The sequence below is a fragment of the Cervus canadensis genome, chromosome 11 (assembly GCF_019320065.1).
Source record: "Cervus canadensis isolate Bull #8, Minnesota chromosome 11, ASM1932006v1, whole genome shotgun sequence".
In the NCBI taxonomy this organism is placed as follows: Eukaryota; Metazoa; Chordata; class Mammalia; order Artiodactyla; family Cervidae; genus Cervus; species Cervus canadensis.
The window spans coordinates 33,475,098-33,497,048 of record NC_057396.1 but is presented as its reverse complement, the minus strand read 5'-3'; positions in this window follow the sequence as shown (position 1 = coordinate 33,497,048).

Genomic DNA, 21,951 nt, shown 5'->3' with positions numbered 1-21,951 from the left:
AGGCCATGTCAAGGTTTAAACTCTAAACTCTAGAAAGAACCTTGGTGATCTTTCCCTTCTCCCAATGTCTTTCCTTTTGTTTTTCTTTTAGTTTGAATTAGTCAGCTTCACTACTGCTTGAAAACTGAATTGGGATGAGCATGATTGTCTGGCTGTTTGGATACTGATGATGGTATGTCTTGGAGGAGGAAAATGGTATATAGTGCCCACCATCTCCCAGCACAACTAAGGTCCGTCTGGTCAAGGCTATGGTTTTTCCAGTGGTCATATATGGATGTGAGAGTTGGACTGTTGAAAAAAGCTGAGTGCCGACAAATTGATGCTTTTGAACTATGGTGTTGGAGAAGACTCTTGAGTCCCTTGGACTGCAAGGAGATCCAACCAGTCCATCCTGAAGGAGATCAGTCCTGGGTGTTCATTGGAAGGACTGATGCTGAAGCTGAAACTCCAGTACTTTGGCCACCTCATGTGAAGAGTTGAGTCATTGGAAAAGACCCTGATGCTGGGAGGGATTGGGGGCAGGAGGAGAAGGGGACGACAGAGGATGAGATGGCTGGATGGCATCACCGACTCGATGGGCATGGGTTTGTGTAGACCCTGGGAGTTGGTGATGGACAGGGAGGCCTGGCGTGCTGCAATTCATGGGGTCGCAAAGAGTCGGACACGACTCAGCAACTGAACTGAACTGAACTGATCTCCCAGCACCTGGATTAACTTCAGTTAATCAAAGGTCAGACTCTTGCTTGGCACCCAAGCAGATGGGGTGAGCACATACGTTCCTGTATCATTAAAATGCCATGTGAAACCAGTTCAACTTACAAGGACTTCTGTCTTCTATCCTTGTTCCAAGTCATGTTTCCCCATTTCATATCTACTATTTATAGATTAGTACTAGAATTTGGGATCCTAATGGAAAGTCCTGTTATTGGGAGAGAAGGGAGAAAAAAAACAGTCTCATGTTAACAAAACATATTCTGTAGGAATCTAACTGGTCTGCCCTGATATTCTCCTCCAGTCCCTGTCTTTTGCTACTGCTTTATTAAGTTCCTACTAGTTTTCAGCCTCAGCTCTTATGCAAACACTAGCTCAGGTCTGCACTGTCAGACCCTAAAGTTGTTCATCAGATGTATCTTCTCCTGCTGCCTCCCCAGCCCCTCCTGAGTAGCTGTGCCATTCATCTGCTGTGACTTCAGAATCCACTTTTCCTATGAAGCCATGCTCAGCTCTAGTCAGGGTGGAACACCAGGAGTTCTCAGTCTTTTGATGTTAAGAGAGAAGTACACAATTTTTGCTTAAGCCAGAATGCCATAGGATGCTTAGCTTGGGTGTTATATATTATAAACAAGTTGACAGATGACATCAATCACCATGTGTGGTTAGAAAGACACAAAATAGCCCTCTCTTCTCTCTTCCCCCCCAATACTAATCATGTCCTAGAGTCTGGAACCCTCAACGCTTGTTCTGACCCTGGCTCACCCTGTAGAAGGTCTTTGTGAAAATGATGCAGGTAAGCTTTCTGGAAATGTGCATTAGCTTGAATTTGTTTTACATGGAATTGTAAAGAATGGAATCTCAGCATTTAGAACAGGCTTTCAGAGTAGCTTGCTCTTTCTGCTCAAATAACCATAATCCCCAAGGAAAGCTCATCTGCTTTGCATAGTTCTGTTTCTTACAAAATCAGTCCTGGTGTTAACAGTAATCATCTCTAGATGGTAGAGTCGTGGCTGATTTTTACATTGTCTTAATACTTTTATTTTTGTATGTTATAAAAATTCTTCAATGAACAAATTTATTTTAATTTAATTTAAGAAGTAAGCTAAATTGTTTTAAAAATAGGAAAAAGAAAGTTATTTCCTATATGAGCCAAATTCTGCATCCCTTACATTTTCCCTCATAGGTTTTATTCTGACATCTGATCAATGAGCCTAATTCCTCTTCCTGTGACAACCCTTTATATACCTTGAAGTATCAAGTACGTTCTTGATTCTGTTCTTTCTAAAAGTAACCATTTGGTCTGCTCCCCATTTAGTATAGTTTCTGATTCCTCCTCCAACCTGGTCAGATACTGAATTCTCTCTAGCCTACCAGCAGTGTTTAATAGTGGTTTAGATCTGAATGAAGTATAGCTAGTGTGCTTTTATTCAGTGCAGAAATCAGTGCAGTATCATCTCCTTTAATTTGAGCTATCTACTTATATAAATACAGCCTTTTTAGTTTCAATCGTAACACACTTTTGGTTTCTATTGACTTTTTATTCATCTAAAATGCTTAGGGCATTCCCAACACATACTCATGAACCAATTTTTTTTATCTTTAAACTGAACAGTTGATTTTTCAAAGCTAAATAAAAGACATTGCGTCCATCTTGTCACACTACCTATTATACTTTGGGCTCATTATTTTAACCCTTCAATGTTATTCTGATTCCTGGTCCTACTATGTAAGCCTCAGTGATCATTCTATGCTGTATGTCACCTATGAATGTGGTGCTCGTGAACTGATGAGCCTAAGATGAGCGAGGAGACTCACCGCTTGGAGGGACTGGCCTGTAAGCCAACAGGTGATTCTGACCATGCTGGAAAAAAACACCAAGAGGAGATGCCCATTAGCATATCAAAATCTCTGTCTTCTCATTTTGTGATTTTTAATTTCTTCTTTTCAGGATTGTTGTGAGTATTAAGTAAGTTCAAGATGATGCCTTGAAAGACATCTGTCACATACAGGTGCACTTTATTATTAGCTTCACTTTCCACATTGGTAGAATTGCTTAAATAGTTGGGAACCGATGTAACCGTATCATAATGTAACCCACACTTGACTAAAAGTCTGGCAGGAAAGCTCCTCTGCCCTGCCTGTGGTCCCTGCTCAGAGTCCTCCAAAATACTGGGTAATAAGATGCCCTTCAGAGACATACTTGAAACACCGCTGTGAACTGTCCTTTACTTTTTCACAATGGCTCTGTGTCAACTGTCATAGTGGTGTGGAGTTTAAAATGTAATTATTTGTAATAATAATGGCATCTTATATTCATGCAGATTTGGGGAGTTCTTATCCTTTGGCATGCATAATCAAGTCTTCTGTTACTCACAGCAACTCAGTCCATTAGGATCCCTAACCGTACATTACAGATTAGAGACCTAATATCTGAAGAGTTCTGAGGACTTGCTCAAAGCCACATAATCAATGACTGAGCTGGCACAAAACCCAGGTCTTATGATGACTGATTTTGTCCTCTTACTTTTACTCCACTCATTTATTTTGGTTCTCGGAATGGCCAAACATCCCAAGGGTTACCTCTGAGTAGATCCCTATTAAAGGGCTTGGTTTAATACAATTGGAACCCATTTCTTTCTGACTTAAATTCATTTATCAGATTAGCCTTAGCAAAAAGCAAAATTCTAAGGATTGATAAGCTTTCATTAGGGGGACAGAAGGAGGGACAAGTCAAAGCTACAAGAAGTCAATTTAGACTGAGATATGACAGCAAGAAACCCAGAGAATAAAGTGGGACAAAGTGCTAATGAAGAAACAAGGAGCACTGTGGACCATCTTTGTTAACATCACACCTGTTTCCCAAAGCCGGTTCTATGTGTAATTTTTAGATCTATGTTCTTCTGCCCTGAATCTTAAATAGGACCTTTCAGCTCTCCGATTTTCTCCATGAGCCTTGGCTCACTCCTCCAAGGAACCGTATCACTCACCTGCATGCATTTGCAAAGTTATTGCTCATAGACGGTGCCAAAGAAAATACACCCACAATGTGGTCACCATCAGGGTCTGGAAGACGTGTTTTAACACCATGGTTTTCAAGCTTTTCATTGCCAACGACCACTTTCATGTTTCCCCCCAGGGACCTCAGAAAGTCCTACAATGGCAGCAGCAGACAATCAGAACTTCTTCTCCACATGAGATATCCAGGATTACCAGACACAGTCAAAGAAATTCCATCCCAAAGCACAGAAACTTTACATATTTATAGGCTCTTTGACTTCACTGGGGGCAAGTGTGCCTTTTCCATTAGCCTTATTTATCTGAATATTTGTATATATTGATGCCCCATTTCTACCCACTAAGTGTCTGAAGTGACTGTATAACAAAAATACAAACATTGAAATAAAAATAAAATGAAAACGTTGGGAAATGCAAGTATACATGGAAAATCAAGACCAAGAAAAAAAGACTGGAAATATGTAACAACTGGAGAAGGAAATGGCGCTCCACTTCAGTATTCTTGCTGGGAAAATCCCATGGACAGAGAAGCCTGGCAGGCTACAGTCCATAGATCACAAAGATTTGGACACAACTGAGGGGAAACAGAGGAAACAGTGTCAGACTTTATTTTGGGGGGCTCCAAAATCACTGCAGATGGTGACTGCAGCCATGAAATTAAAAGACGTTTACTCCTTGGAAGGAAAGTTATGACCAACCTAAGATAGCATATTAAAAAGCAGAGACATTACTTTGCCAACAAAGGTCTGTCTAGTCAAGGCTATGGTTTTACCAGTGGTCATGTATGGATGTGAGAGTTGAACTTGTGAAGAAAGCTGAGCACCGAAAAATTGATGCTTTTGAACTGTGGTGTTGGAGAAGACTCTTGAGAGTCCCTTGGACTACAAGGAGATCCAACCAGACCATCCTGAAGGAGATCAGTCCTGGGTGTTCATTGGAAGGACTGATGCTGAAGCTGAAACTCCAGTACTTTGGCCACCTCATGCGAAGAGTTGAGTCATTGGAAAAGACACTGATGCTGGAAGGGATTGGGGGCAGGAGGAGAAGGGGACGACAGAGGATGAGATGGCTGGATGGCATCACTGACTCAATGGACATGAGTTTGAGTAAACTCCGGGAGTTGGTGATAGACAGGGAGGCCTGGCGTGTTGCGATTCATGGGGTCGCAGAGTCGGACACGACTGAGTGACTGAACTGAACTGAACTGAACTGAGCACACACATGCAATCATTAGGATCAACATGAGTGCCGTGAAAGGGCATCTTATTTCACCAAGACTGTCCTGCAACCCAGGGCAAAAATTAAAACAAAGCTAGGTCTTTGGTTTTCACTATTTAAAAAGGAGACTCGTGTGGAACTTTTTGCAACACTTAATATAGGCCTAAGACTTGCTTTAACCTAATATTTTCAGACCTCAGGGCTTCTGCACAATAAAGTCAAAGATTCATTCTTGTCTGGGCACCTGCTCCCCAACCTAACAAGTCCTTAATGAGTCCACCAGTAGTTAAAGCAAAGGAAACAGACCCTGGACCACACAGCTCTGTTTTCTCCCCTGCATTAGAATTTGTAGTGAGGGAGCGGGATGCCACCCCTCCCCCATAGCCACAGGCAAATCTTATAAAAAGGGTGTGAAACTTAAGAAATCATTCCATCACTGTGGTGTATATACATAGGGGTTCACATGTGCTAGAAACCGTGCCAGAATATTTACGTCTACAAATAACCAACTTGCCAGAAGTTTAAAAAACCAGCAATAGAATTAATATTCATTCCTGGGCTTTGGGAAAGTGAGAAATTTCAATAAAAAGTGCTGAAGTGAGCTGAAAAATACAGTAAACCAGGGTCAGCAAACGTTTTCTATAAAGTCTTGTAGATAGTAAATATTTTAGGATTTGCAAGCCATATTTTTCCATCACAAATATTAAACTCATTGTGATGCAAAAGCAGACATAGATAATATGCAAATGAGTGGATGTGGCTACATTCCAATAAAATTTTTATTTACAAAAACAGGTCAAGGGCTGCATTTGGCCCACAGACTGTGGTTGGGGGACCCCTGCTATAAATGGAAGCAGAAATGACATGCTATACCTTTGAACAATGACCCTAAAAAAACAACTTTACAAGCTGCCATGCATTAAAGACTCTGTTTGCTGTTTCTTAGACTCTTCGAGTTTCTGGCACATGCAACCTGAGTATGCATCTCTCGTTTTACTTCTTTTCAAGCTTCTTCCAAAGGCGCTAGATCTGATGTTTGATTTGCTGCACATAAATGGAGAGTTATGAAACATACGTAATTTTGTGAACACTGCCTGACACACAGTAGGTGCTTCATCTATTGATCTCTCACAGATCTTTTCAAAAATGCTGATTCCATTTGGGGGAGGGAGAACATGATTATCTTCATCGGGTTATCAGCCCTGCATCTGATCTTGGGCACGTCACTCAATTTTTTAATTAAAGACATTCTTTAATACAATACAGTGTTATTAACTACAGTCATCATGTTTTACACTAACTCCCGAAATCTTATGCACCTTATAATAAAAGTTTGTACCTTTTTAACCAAACTCTATTTCCCACACCTCAGTCCCCAGCCACTGACAACCACTTTTCTATTCTCTGTTTTTGACATTTTTTATTTTGCTTTTGAGTTTAGATTTCAACAAAAGCATTACCATGCAGTATCTTTCACTGTCTGGCTTATTTCACGAAGCATAATGCCCTCAAGTTTCATCCACATTGTCACAAATGGCAGAATTTCCTTCTTTCTCATGACTGAATAGTATCCTACCGTATTTATGTACCACATCTCCTTTGTCCATTCATCTGTTGACAGACTTAGGTTGTTTCCGTATCTTCGCTATTGTGAATAGTGCTGCAACAAACCTGGAGTATAGACATTTCTTTGAGGTCCTGTTCTTACTTCCTTTAGATATATACTCAGAAGTGGAATTGCTATTCATATGGTGGATCTATTTTAATTTGGGGGGAAGCCTCCATGTGTTGTCCATGGTGGCTGCACCAATTTACATTCCCACCAGCGTGCACAAGGGTTTCTTTTTCTCTACATCCTCTCCAACACTTGTTATCCCTTGTCTCTTTAATGACAACCATTCTACCAGGCTGTGAGATGATATTTTTTTGTGGGTTTGATTTGCATTTCCCTGATGGTTATGATGTTGAGTATCTTTTCAAGTACATGTCAGCCTATATCTTCTTTGGAAAAATGTGTATTCAGTTTCTCTGCCTATTTTTAATATGATGGCTTGAATTTTTATTTTTATATTGAGTTGTATGAATTCTTTATATATCTTGGGTATTAACCCCTTATTAATATATAATTGGCAAATATTTTCTCCCATTCTGTAGACTGCATTTTCATTTCATTGACAGTTTCCTTTGTTTGGCAGAAGCCTTTAGTTTGATGTAGTTTGTTTATTTTTGCTTCTGTTAACTGTGCTTCTGTGTCAAATTAAAAAATACTTTGCCAATACCAATATCAAGGATTTATCCCATTTTCTTCTAGGAGTTTTATACTTTCAGGTCTTCTTACATTCACATCGTCAATCTATTTTGAGTTGATTTTGTGTACTGTATAATATAGGAGTCCAGTTTTATTTTTTGCATGTGACTGTCTAGTTTTCCCATCATCTTCTATTGAAGAGACTATCCTTTCCCCATTATGTATTCTTAATTCCTTTGTCGTGAATTAACCATATATGTATAGATTTATTTCTGGGCTCTCTATTCTGTTCCATTGATCTGTGTGTCTGTTTTTATGCCAGTACCATATTGTTTTGATTATGGCAATTTTCTTTGTAATATAATTTAAAATCAGGAAGTGTGATGTCTCCAGCTTCGCCCTTCTTTTTCAAGATTGTTTTGGCTGTTCAAATTCTTTTGTAGTTCCATATAAATTTTAGTATTGTTTTTCAATTTCTGTGAAAAACGTTACTGAGATTTTTATAGGGAATCTCTTGAATAAATCTCACTTGATCACGGTGTATGATCCTTTTAAAGTGTTGTTGAGCTTGATTTGCTAATATGTTATTGATGTTTGCATCTATGTACATCAGAGACATTGGCTTGTAAGTTTCTTCTCTTTTAGCGTCCTTGTCTGGTTTGGGTGTCAGAATAATGCTGGCCTCATAAAACGAGTTTGTAAGTGTCATCTCCTCTTTTTTGGAAGATTTTGAGAAGAATTTTTATTTATTCTTCTTTAAATGTTTGGTAGAATTTACCTGTGATGCCATCTGATCCTGGGCTTTTCTTTGTTGGGAAGTTTTGGATTACTGACTCAATATCCTTACTAGTATTGATCTCAGATTTTCTGTTGCTTCATGATTCAGTCTTGTAGGCTGTATGTTTCTAGAAAGTTACCCATTTCTCCTAGGTAGTCCTTTTTATTGGTGTATAATTGCTCATATAGTCTCTTAATGATCACTTATATTAGTGTACTTTCAGTTGTAATGTCTCCTCTTTCATTTCTAATTTTATTTATTTGAATCCTCTCTCTCTTTTCTTGGTAAAGGTTTGTTGATTTTTGTCTTTAAAAAAACAGCTCTTAGTTTTATAAATTTTTTCCCTATTTTTTTTCTGGTCTCTATTTCATTAACTTCCATTCTAATCTCTGTCATTTCCTTCCTTCTAATAATTTTGGGCTTAATTTGTTCTTTTCTCTAGTTCCTTGAGGCATAAATTTTGGTTGTTTATTTGTGCTCTTTCTTTCTTCTTAATATAGGCATTTATCACTATGAATTTCCCTCTTAGAACTGCTTTTTGCTGCATCCCATAAGTTTTGGTATGTAGTTTTTCTATTTTCACATGCCTCAAAACATTTTTTATTTCTTCTTACTCATTGGTTGTTCAGTAGCATGTTTTTTAATCTCCATATACTTGTGAATTTTCCAGTTTTTTTCTTATAGCTGATTTCTAGTTTCATACCATGGTAGTCAAAAATATGATATTATTTTAGTCTTCTTAAGTTTATTAAGACATATTTTGTGGCCTGACTACAATCTATTTTGGAGAATGCTCCAGTTATGCTTGAGGTATGCTTGAGAAAAAATATATATTCTACTGCTGTTGGAAAGATTTATTCTGTCAAAATCTGTTAAGTTTATCTGATCTAACATAGTTTAATATTTACTTATTGGTTTTCTGTCTGGATGATCTATTTATTGTCAAAAGTACAATATTAAAGTCCCTTAATATTATTGTATTATTGTCTATTTCACACTTCAAGTCTGTTAATATTTACTTTATATATTTATATGCTCCTCTGATAGTCTTTGATTTCAGATAAAAATAAATCAAACAAATCAGGATTCAAGTTCTGCCACTTAATTGTTTGTGGGTCCTGGGGATTTTTACTACATTTGCTGAGTCTTAATTTCTTTTTGTGTCAAATAAGAATAAAAATATAAGAAGTTAAATTTAATAACACATCTAGCATGTCAGTCAGTCAATTCAGTCACTCAGTCATGTCTTACTCTTTGTGACCTCATGGACTGCAGCATGTCAGGCTTCCCTGTCCATCACCAACTCCAAGAGCTTTCTCAAACTCATGTCCATCGAGTCGGCGATGCCATCCAACCATCTCATCCTCTGTCATCCCCTTCTCCTCCCTCCTTCGATCTTTCCCAGCATCAGGGTCTTTTCAAATGAGTCAGCTCTTCGCATCAGGTGGGCAAAGTATTGGAGTTTCAGCTTCAGCATCAGTCCCTCCAATGAATATTCAGGACTGATTTCCTTTAAGATGGACTTGTTGGATCTCCTTGCTGTCGGAGGGACTCTCAAGAGTCTTCTCCAGTACCACAGTTCAAAAGCATCAATTCTTTGGCACTCAGCTTTCTTCACAGTCCAACTCTCACATCCATGCATGACCACTGGAAAAACCATAGCCTTGACTAGATGGACCTTTGTTGGCAAAGTAATGTCTCTGCTTTTTAATATGCTGTCTGGGTTGGTCATAACTTACCTTTCAAGGAGCAAGCGTCTTTTAATTTCATGGCTGCAATCAGTGCAGTGATTTTGGAGCCAAAAAAAAATAGTCTGTCACTGTTTCCACTTTTTCCCCAACTACTTGCCATGAAGTGATGGGACCAGATGCCATGATCTTAGTTTTTTGAATGTTGAGTTTTAAGCGAACTTATTCACTCTCCTCTTTCACTTTCATCAAGAGGCTCTTTAGTTCTTCTTTGCTCAGCCATAAGTGTGGTGTCATCTGCACATCTAAGGTTATTGATATTTCTCCCAGCAATCTTGATTCCAGCTTGTGGTTCATTCATTCCAGCATTTCTCATGATGTACTCTGCATATAAGTTAAATAAGCAGGGTGACAATATACAGCCTTGACATACTGTTCCTGATTTGGAAACACTCTGTTGTTCCATGTCCAGTTCTAACTGTTGCTTCTTGACCTGCATACAGATTTATCAGGAGGCAGGTCAGGTGGTCTGGTATTCCCGTCTCTTTAATATGGGAATCTAGCATATACCAGACATATAATCAAAGTTCAAAAAGTATAAAATCTGCCTCCCACGTCTCTATTTTGACTGATCTGTGAACTGGAAATGGTGGCTGCTTTACTTCTGGGCAATTTTCAAGAAGCCTGAAGATGCCTGTTGTAAGAAGTGGGAAGATGAGAAACTGGCCTGCAGCCACCCTGACTGTCACAAGTCTGTCACTTCTCTCTGACTCTCCCCCTGGCTTCTCAGAAGATCTGACTTCCTTTTCTTCATACCTAGCTCCATAACTGCACTACAAGCCTGGGGTCTGATTGTCAAACCAGGGACTTGGCTATGCACCAAGTAATAGCTTGCAAGGTCCTTAAAAGTTTCCTTTAGATCAATCCAGTGCCCTTAGTCACAAAAATATCTTACCAACAATTTTCCTATTGGTTCTTTGTTAGGAACAACATGGAAGAGCATCTGTTATGTTGAGGAAGAATTCACTGTACATACTGGAGAAGAATACAATAGTTGGGGAGAATACTAGAGGTAGAGGTCCAAGAATTCCTCTGAAAATGACAAACAGGCACTGACTTAACATTTGTGGCAGTGGGAACTTTACTACTTTGTTGTTGTTCAGTTGCTAAGTAGCGTCCAAATCTTTGGGGCCCCATGGACTGCAGCACACCAGGCTTCCCTATTCTTTACTATCGCCCAGAGTCTGCTCGAACTCATGTCCACTGTACCGATGATGCCATCCAGCCATCTCATCCGCTGTCACCCCTTCTCTTCCTGTCCTCAATCATTCCCTGCATCAGGGTCTTTTCCAGTGAGTCAGCTCTTCACGTCAAGTGGCCAAAACATTAGAGTTTCAGCTTCAGCATCAGTCCTTCCAATGAATATTCAGGATTGATTTCCTTTAGGAATGACTGGTTTGATCTCCTTGCAGTCCAAGGGACTCTCAAGAGTCTTCTCTAGTACCACAGTTTGAAAGCATCAATTCTTCAGCACTCAGCTTTCTTTGTAGTCCAACTCTCACATCCATACGTGACTACTGGAAAAGCCATAGCTTTGACTAGATGGACCTTTGCCAGCAAAGTGATGTCTTTGCTTTTAAATACGCTGTCTAGGCTTGTCACAGCTTTCCTTTACTACCTTAAAAATCAGCAGTTTTGAACAGTGTTGATAATTATGTAGTTCATTTCCATTGCCCATGCTGTTAAAGTCCTTTAAGTCCCTGATTCTTGTTAAACCAAGCTATTTACTATTACTTCCAGCTCTAATTATCCACAAATTGAGTAGCACAACATCTGTGACTTTATCAATGACCTCAACAAAAATATGAGCCTGAATAGTAACCATGGACAGAGTCTGTTGCCTGCCCTCACTCTCCTCCTGCCACTTTGGGTATAATAATTCACCCAGGTATGAAATTCATGTACATACACAGGGCATGCTTCCTAAAGATCTGTGAATTATACCATACCCAGAAGCAGCATCTCCCCAAACAACTCAAAAAGACTAAGAGAAAAAAGGAGATTTAATCATTTGGCACTGGCCAACCAGCCTAAGACTTCAGGCTGGATTCCGAGGAAATCAGGCCATAGACAAATGATAGCAATAAGTCTCAGTCTGAAAGTGCTCTGGGCTGGATCACTAGTGGGATTAGTTTATATTCATACAACAAATTGCTGTGGAAAAATACTGTGACCTAGTAGATTGATTTTCAAACTTGGCTGGGAGCCTGATATATAAAATAGACTGAGGCAGAGCTGCTCTGATTGAATTCCATCTACATGGACCCCTCCCTACCCATGAGGCACCTTAAGCAAATCAGAGACACTCTAGGAGAAACATATCAGGGAGCAATTTGCAAATCATGGCTGCCAGACAAGTCTCAGGGCTGCTATTGACTCATTGTCTGCCTCTGCTCAAGTCACATTACTTTTTAAACAATTTTTATTTGTCTTAGAGTTGATCGCAATGTTGTGTTAGTTTCAGGCGTACAACAAAGTGATTCAGTTTTACTGAAAAAAAGAAAAGTTTTATTCTTTTTCAGATTCTTTTCCCATTTAAGTTACTACAGAATTTTGAGTAGAGTTCCCTGTGCTATATAGTAGATTCTTGCTGATGACCTATTGTATATGTAGTAGTGTGTTAATCCTCCCCTGGAGAAGGGATAAGCTACCCACTCCAGTATTCATGGGCTTCCCGTGTGGCTCAGATGCTAAAAGAATCCACTCGCAATGACAGAGACCTGAGTTTGATCCCTGGGTTGGGAAGATCCCCTGAAGAGGGGCAAGGCAACCCACTCCAGTATTCTTGCTTGGAGAATCCCGATGGACAAAGGAGCCTGGCAGACTACAGTCCATGTGGTCGCAGAGTGGGACATGAGTCAGTGACTAAGCGCACACACACACAGTGTGTTAATCCGTAGATAGGTCCATCCATGTTGCTGAGAATGGCATTATTTCATTCTTTTTTTTAATTGCTGAGTAGCATTTCATTATATACCTATACCACCTCTTCTTTATCCATATTCCTCTATTAATGGACATTTAGGTTGCTTCCACATCCTGGTTATTGCAAATAGTGCTGCAATAACATTGGGATGTATGTATCTTTTCAAAGTATGTTTTCTCTGGATATATGCTCATGAATAGGATTGCTGGATCATATCGTAGCTCTGTTCTTAGTTGTTTTCTTAAGGAACCTCCATACTGTTCTTCACAGTGGCTGTACCAATTAACCTTCCCACCAACAGTGCAGGAGGGTTCCCTTTTCTCCACACTCTATCCAGCATTTACTGTTTGTAGATTTCTTGATGATGGCCATACTAAACAGTGTGAGATGATATCGCATTGTAGTTTTGATTTGCATTTCTCTAATAATAAGTGATGTGGAGCATATTTTCATGTGCTTTTTGGTTATCTGTATTTCTTCTCTGAAGAAATGTCTATTCAGATCTGCTGCCCATTTTGTGATTGGGTTGTTTGTTGTGTATTGAGTTGCATGAGCTATATGTATACTTCTGAGCATGATTTTTTTCTGAAGTATAAAGTGAAGTTAATAGAAATACATCTTGTTTCATCTCAACAACACTATGCCTCCTTATATCACTACATCTACTAACCCATTTTGTGATTACTTGGGGCCACCAGAATGATCTCTCCACCATAATATCAATGAGAATATTTGAGAAGGAAAAAAAAAGAACAGATGATTCTAAATTCTAAATTCTAAATCTTACCAGCCCAAGGAAGAAGTCTTTACACAACTCAACTTGAAGCAATTGTTTCTACTTTAAAATCTTTGCATAATAGGATCTGTTAGGAGAAAATTAAGCATTTTTCTTGTTAAGAGAATTACAAGTAAGTGAAATGTTTTCTTCCAAAATAATTTGAACAGAATCATTATTTTGCAATAAGGTATCTGAAGATTTTATTTTTGTATGTTCACCAACTTTATTAAACTTGGTGTGAGTTTGTTGTTCTTGTTTTGTATGTCTACACAGAGAAGTGCACCTTCATTGTGGAAAATCCAACATTACATAAAAATATAAACAGACAACAAAAATATGACAAACAAAGCAACAAAATTCATCATCATCCAGCAAAATCACCGTCAAGCTTTTGATAAGTATTTTATTAGACCCCTCGATATCTAATCTCTATTTTTCATTCAACAATAACATATGAGCATTTATATGTTTTAAGGATAATATAGGTTTTAATGGAATTTGAGAATTAAATAGATATAAATCTGTATCAGGATCTTTCATCTATATTCCATAGTACAGATATACAAAATTTTACTTATGCACTCCAATTTCCTAAGTGAACCTTAGGAAGCATTACTATGAACAAAGCTAGTGGAGGTGAATGAATTCCAGCTGAGCTATTTCAAATCCTCAAAGATGATGCTGTTAAAGTGCTGCAGTCTCTGTGGGAGAAGGCGAGGGTGGGATGTTTCGAGAGAACAGCATCAAAACACGTATATTATCTAGGGTGAAACAGATCACCAGCCCAGGCTGGATGCATGAGACAATGCTTGGGCCTGGTGCACTGGGAAGACCCAGAGGAATCGGGTGAGGGGGGAGGTGGGAGGGGGGATCGGGATGGGGAACACATGTAAATCCATGGCTGATTCATGTCAATGTATGACAAAAACCACTACAATATTGTAAAGTAGTTAGCCTCCAACTAATAAAAATAAATGGAAAAAAAAAAGTGCTGCAGTCAATATGCCAGCAAATTTGGAAAACTCAGCAGTGGCCATAGGTCTAGAAAGGGTCAGTAAGTTTTCATTCCAATCCCAAAGAATGGCAAAGCCAAGAATATACAAACTACCTCACAATTGCACTCATTTCACATGCTAACAAGATGACGCTCAAAATCCTTCAAGCTAGGCTTCAAGAGTATGTGAACTGAGAACTTCCAGATGTACTAGCTGGATTTAGAAAAGGCCAAGGAGCCAGAGATCCAATCACCAACATCCATTGGATCATAGAGAAGGCAAGGGAATCTGAGAAAAACATCTACTGCTTCTTCGACTCAGTGAAAGCCTCTGACCATGTGGATCACAACAAACTGTGGGAAATTCTTAAAGAAATAGGAATACCAGGTGACTTTACCTGTCTCCTCAGAAGCCTGTATGCAGGACAAGAAGCAACAATTAGAACCTGACATGAAGCAACTGGATCAAAATTGGGAAAGGAGTACATCAAGGCTGTATATTGTCACCCTAACTTGTATGCAGAGTACATCATGAAAAATGCTGGACTGGATGAAGCACAAGCTGGAATGAAGATTGCTGGGAGAAATATCAACAACCTGAAATTTGCAGATGATACTACTTTAATGGCATAAAGTTAAGAGGAACTCTTTAGTTCTTGATAAGGGTGAAAGAAAAGAGTGAAACAGCTGGCTTAAACTCAACATTCAAAAAACTAAGATCATGGAATCTGGTCCCATCTCTTCATGGCAGATAGATGGAAAAAAAGTGGAAACAGTGGCAGATTTTTCTTTTCTTGGGCTACAAAATCCTTGTAGACAGTGACTGCAGTCGCAAAATTAACAGACAGTTTGCTTCTTAGAAGAAAAGCTATGACAGATCTAGAGAGCATATTAAAATCAGTGACATCACTTTGTGGACAAAAGTCCATATAGTTGAAGCTATGGTTTTTCCAGTAGTCATGTAGGGATGTGAGAGTTGGACCAGAAGGCTGAGTGCTAAAAAATTGATGCTTTCAAAGTGTGGTGCTGGAGAACACTCTTGAGAGTCCCTTGGGCAGCAAGGAGATGAAACCCACCAGTCCTCAAGGAAGTCAACCCTGAAAATCCATTGGGAAGACTGAGGCTAAAGCTGAAGCTCCAATACTTTGGCTACCTGATGCGAAGAGCTGACTCATTAGAAAAGACCCTGATTCTGGGAAAGATTTAGGGCAAGAGAAGAAGAGGGTGACAGAGGATGAGATGATTGGATGGCATCACCGACTCAATGGACATGAATTGGAGCAAACTCCAGGAGATAGTGGAGGACACGGAAGTCTGGCGTGGCTGCAGTTCATAAGGTTGCAAAGAGTTGAACACAACTTAGCTACTAACAACAATTCCATTGTCTGTGACTATTTCTACTATCACACTATTATACACAGCATTTTAATGAACATGCCTGTGTGATCAAATTCATTTTTAATTATCTCCAACCTTTTAAAGTTATATTAAAAGGGTCTCAGGACATACATTTTAAATCTCTTTGCATCCTGTCATCCAGGAAGACTGTACTAACTTTCACATCTATCAACTTGTATTTAATGTTTCTGTTTCCCTACAACCTTACAACCCTGGATGTTATCTCTCTTTTCCTTCTGTACCAATCTGATATGGTACAACAGAAACAAGTTATCAGGTATACATGCATTTACTTTATTGGAGGCTAAGTTGAATATATCTTCTGATGTTTATGGGCTGTTCATATTTATTATTTCCTATAATTTTTACCCAAATTGCCATTGGATTATATGATGTTTTTCTTACTTGAGACTGTTTCATATTTTGATTTCAAAATTTTTACTTCGTGTATTTTTCTTTATATAGAAATGTTTTGGTCTCTTCCTTTATGGTTTATGAGTTATGGCCTCCATAGCCTTAAGAATATAAAATATCACCATTTTTTAGTAATCATGCCTCTACTTTTTACATTTCAATGTTATAGCTATTTGAAATTTATTTTTGTATAAAACAAAGTATTAATTGATCTTCATTGTTTTCACTATTTATTATTTCCATTCTTTTTTTTCATTTATTTTTATTAGTTGGAGGCTAACTACTTTACAATATTGTAGTGGTTTTTGTCATACATTGACATGAATCAGCCATGGATTTACATGTATTCCCCATCCCGATTCCCCCTCCCACCTCCCTCTCCACCTGATTTCTCTGGGTCTTCCCAGTGCACCAGGCCCGAACACTTGTCTCATGCATCCAGCCTGGGCTGGTGATCTGTTTCACCCTAGATAGTATACATGTTTTTTTTTTTTTTTTTTTGAAGGTATGTAGATAACTTTATTTATTTTTTTTTTATTTTTTTTTTATTTTTTTAAATTTTTTTATTAGTTGGAGGCTAATTACTTCACAACATTTCAGTGGGTTTTGTCATACATTGATATGAATCAGCCATAGATTTACACTTATTCCCCATCCCGATCCCCCCTCCCACCTCCCTCTCCACCTGATTTCTCTGGGTCTTCCCAGTGCACCAGGCCCGAACACTTGTCTCATGCATCCAGCCTGGGCTGGTGATCTGTTTCACCCTAGATAGTATACATGTTTTGATGCTGTTCTCTCGAAACATCCCACGCTCGCCTTCTCCCACAGAGTCCAAAAGTCTGTTCTGTACATCTGTGTCTCTTTTTCTGTTTTGCATATAGGGTTATCATTACCATCTTTCTAAATTCCATATATATGCGTTAGTATACTGTATTGGTCTTTATCTTTCTGGCTTACTTCACTCTGTATAATGGGCTCCAGTTTCATCCATCTCATTAGAACTGATTCAAATGAATTCTTTTTAATGGCTGAGTAATATTCCATGGTGTATATGTACCACAGCTTCCTTATCCATTCGTCTGCTGATGGGCATCTAGGTTGCTTCCATGTCCTGGCTATTATAAACAGTGCTGCGATGAACATTGGGGTGCACGTGTCTCTTTCAGATCTGGTTTCCTCAGTGTGTATGCCCAGAAGTGGGATTGCTGGGTCATATGGCAGTTCTAATTATTTCCATTCTTAATACTATTTATTAAACATCTATATTTCTTATCACACATCTGCAATAGCATCCTGTCATATAATAGTCCCATATTTATTTAAATCTACTTTAGAATTGATCAATTATAGTCAGCTGAATTATCTTTCTAGCCTAAAGTAATATTACATTGTTTAATAATAGAGCTTATAATTTAAAAAAATATTTTGTGTGGTTTTGTTCTTCCTAATCTTGCATATATGAGTCCCAATAATTTTAGAGTAACTTTAGCATTTCCATTACCAAGACAGTGTATAAATTATTTTGGATTTTGTTAAATTTAGAGACTACAATATTAAGACTGCTAATACCAGAACAATGAATTAATTTCATTTTTTCATTTTTTAAATATTGTTCATTATTGTATATCAGTTTTCTTCAAACACACTTCTTGATGAATTTGCTATGTATTTCATAGACTTTTTCTACAATAAACGGAATCTTTACCAGATTATATGTGCTATTTGTTGCTGAAATATAAGAAAGCTATTGTCTTTTTTTTTACATTAATCTTTAAATGATCTTCTTGACTGAACACTTGCTGTTTTCCAATAGTTTGCTGATTATTTCAAGTTTTCCGGCTATACAACCATATGATCTGCAAGCAATGTTTGCTGTTCCCTTCCATGTTGACAGTATTCAGTAATCACTGTGGAGATGGTAGATGTGTTAGTATCCTGTGGTTGCCATAACCATCAGTGACTTAAACCATACAAATGTGCTGCCTTACAGATCTGTAAGTAAGACATCCAAAGGTGGTATTCCTGGGGAAAAACTTAAGGTGTTGGTGCAACAAAGGCAGTTTTCATTTCTCTTAGTGTTTTTGATCTCTAGCAGATTTTTTTGGTTCTTTCTTAGGATTTCCACCTCTCTGCTTACATTGTCCACCTGTTCTTGCATGCTATCCACTTTACCCATTAGAGCCCTTAGCATATGTACCATAGTTGTTTTTAATTCCCAGTCTGATAACTCCAATATCCCTGCCATGTATGCTTCTGATGCTCGCTCTGATAACTTATGTTGTGTTTTTTTGCCTTTTAGTATATATTGTAAGTTTTTCCTGAGAGGCAGACTTGATGTACCAGATAAAAATACGTGCTAAAAGTAGGCCTTTAGTAATGTGATGGTGAGGTGTGGGAGAGGGGAAATGTTCTACAGTCCTATGATTTCGGCTAGTCTTTTAGTGAGTCTAAAGGATGAGAGCTTGGATGGCATCACTGATGTAATGGACATGAACTTGGGCAAAGTCTGGGAGATGGTGAGGCACAGGGAGGCCTGATGTGCTGCAGTCCAAGGGGTCAAGAAGAGTCGGACATGAATTGGCAACTGAATAAAAACTTAGTGAGTCTCCAAACTGTGGATTTCACAGGAGTTTCTAGTATTTTTTCCCCTCCTTCCTTAGATGAGATATGATTGCTAGAGTGTCCTGGAGTGGATATTTTCCCTCCCCCTGGTCAGTTAGGCTCTGATAATATCTCAATAGACTAGGCTCTCATTAACCAGTTTCTTCTGAGGACAGGCCCTGTTCAGAACAGAATGCTGTTTCCTTTTCCTATTCCCCAGCCGAAGGGATTTTTCTGTGATATTTACTGTGGGAACCTGGTTGAGCTCCTAGAGGTAAAACTCATAAAATTGTGGGAGCCCCTTGTGATTGATTCCCCTAGTTTTTAACTCTCAGAGCTGTCCACAGTGAGCCTCTAGCAATTCATCAATTACAGCTCAAGTTTTCCTCCCTGGCACTGGTTCCTGAAGCTGGTTCCCGCTGAGGCTTACTCTTGTGAATCTGTGCTCCAGTAAGCCGTCATTTCTTGTATTAATATTTCCCTGTCTGTCTATCCAATCTTGGAAATAGTGGCTTGCCCTATGTCCCCACCTCTCTTAAACTCTAGGAGATTTTTTAAATTTTTCAGTCTGTTCAGCTTTGTCCTTATTCTTAGGACAGGTTGATGACTTTGGAAATTCTTGCATGTGGAACTAGAAAACTTTCTAAGATTCTGAATTGTATTAATAGATACTGTAGTGTCAACTCATATTTGCTTTCCTGGGATCAATCGTTATTAACCATTGTGTAGAATATAACTTCCAGGAGAGACAGGAATTTTATCTTATGTTTGCAGGCATGTGTGTGTGCTAAGTCGCTTCAGTCATATCTGACTCTTTGTGACCCACTACAGTATGGACCATAGCCCACCAGGCTCCTCTGTCCATGGGATTCTCCAGGCAAGAATACTGGAGTGGGTTTCCATGCTCTCCTCCAGGGGCTCTTCCTGACCTAGAGATACACCTGCTTCTTTTAGTCTCCTGCATTGCCAGGTAGGTTCTTTACCACTAGCACCACCTGGGAAGCCCTTTTATCTTATAATCATTGTTAAATCTCTAGAATAAAATTACAATGGAAGCTCAATAAATATTTCATAAATTAAACTAATTGAGTTTGTTGTTATTCAGTCCCTAAGTCATGTCTGACTCTTTGTGACCCCATGGACTGCAGCACACCAGGCTTTCTTGTCCTTCCCTATCTCCCAGAGTGTGCTCAAACACATGTCATTGTGTCAATGATGCCATCCAACTATCTCATCCTCTGTCATCCCCTTCTCCTTCTGCACTCAATCTTTCCCAGCATCAGGATTTTTTCCAATGAGTCAGCTCTTCACATCAGATAGCCAAAGTATTGGAGCTTCAGCTTCAGCATAAGTCCTTCCAAGGAATATTCAGGGTTGATTTCCATGAGGACTGAGTGATTTGATTGCCTTGAAATCCAAGAGACCCTCAAGTCTTCTCCAGCACAATTCAAAAGCATAAATTCTTCAACGCTCAGCCTTTTTTATGGTCCAACTCTCACATCCATAATGACTACTGGAAAAAACATAGCTTTGACTACACAGACCTTTGTCAGCAAAGTTATGTCTCTGCTTTTTAATATGCTGTGTAGGTTTGTCATAGCTTTTCTTCCAAGGAACAAGCATCTTTTAATTTCGAGGCTGCAGTCACTGTCCCCAGTGATTTGGGAGCCCAAGAAAAGAAAATCTGTCACTTTTCCCCTATTTGTTTGCAACAAAGTGATGGGACCTGATGCCTTGATCTTAGTTTTTTTGAATGTTGAGTTTTAAGCCAGTTATTTCACTCTCCTCTTTCACCCTCATCAAGAGGCTTTTTAATTCCTCTTCGCTTTCCACCATTAGAGTGGTATCATCTGCATATATGAGATTATTGATATTGATCAACAATCTTGATTCCAGCTTGTGATTCATCCAGCCCAGCATTTTGCATGATGTACTCTGCATATACGTAAAATAAGCAGGGTGACAATATTCAGCCTTGACGTACTCCTTTCCCAATTTGGAACCTGTCTGTTTTTCCATATCCGGTTCTAACTGTTGCTTCCTGATTTGCATACAGGTTTCTCAGGAGACAGGTAAGGTGGGCTGATATTCCCATCTCTAAGAATTTTCCAGTTTGTTATGATCCACACAGTCAAAGGCTTTCACAGAGTCGATGAAGCAGAAGTAGGTATTTTTTCTGGAATCCCCTTGCTTTTTCTATGATCCAACAGATATGGGCAATTTGATCTCTGGCTCCTCTGTCTTTTCTAAATCCAGCTTGTACATCTGGAAATTCTTGGTTCATGTACTACTGAAGCCTAACTTGAAGGATTTTGAGTATACTCTTTCTAGCATATGAAATGAGTGCAATTGTATGATAGTTTAACATTCTTTGCATTGCCTTTATTTGGGGTTGGAATGAAAACTGACCTTTTCCATTCCTGTGGTCACTGCTGAGTTTTCCAAATTTGCTGGCATATTGACTGCAGTACTTATAACAGCACCATCTTTTAGGATTTGAAATAGCTCAGCTGGAATTCCATCACCTCCACTAGCTTTGTTTGTAGTAATGCTTCCTAAGGCCCACTTGACATCACACTCCAGGATGTCTGGCTCTAGGTGAGTGAGGACACCATTGTGGTTATCTGGGTCATCAAGACCTTTCCTATACAGTTCTTCTGTGTATTCTTGCCGCCTCTTTTTAAACTTTTCTGCTTCTGTTAGGTCCTTGTCATTTCGGTTCTTTATTGTGCCCACCTTTGCAAGAAATGTTCCCTTTGTATCTCCAGTTTTCTTGAAGAGATCTTGTTAGTATTCAATGGATTTTTATATCAATATTTATAAATGAGATCAAACAGTATGTTCTTCCAAGCCAAATCTATTGACAGTCATCAGTTCTACCCCTACCCTCATGATGAAATAAAATATAATACGTAATCACTCTGGGATACCCACCCCCCACATCTGTTATCATGCTATTTTCAAGATCTTGTTATTGTCACTTTGTTTTTAATTCAACATTGCTCTATTTTTAAATTATAACATTTATAAACCATTTTAACTATAATTATCACAGTTCTTTAGGTATAATTATGTGTCTATCATATTTAATTCTCAATTTCCTTTCATACTCAGAT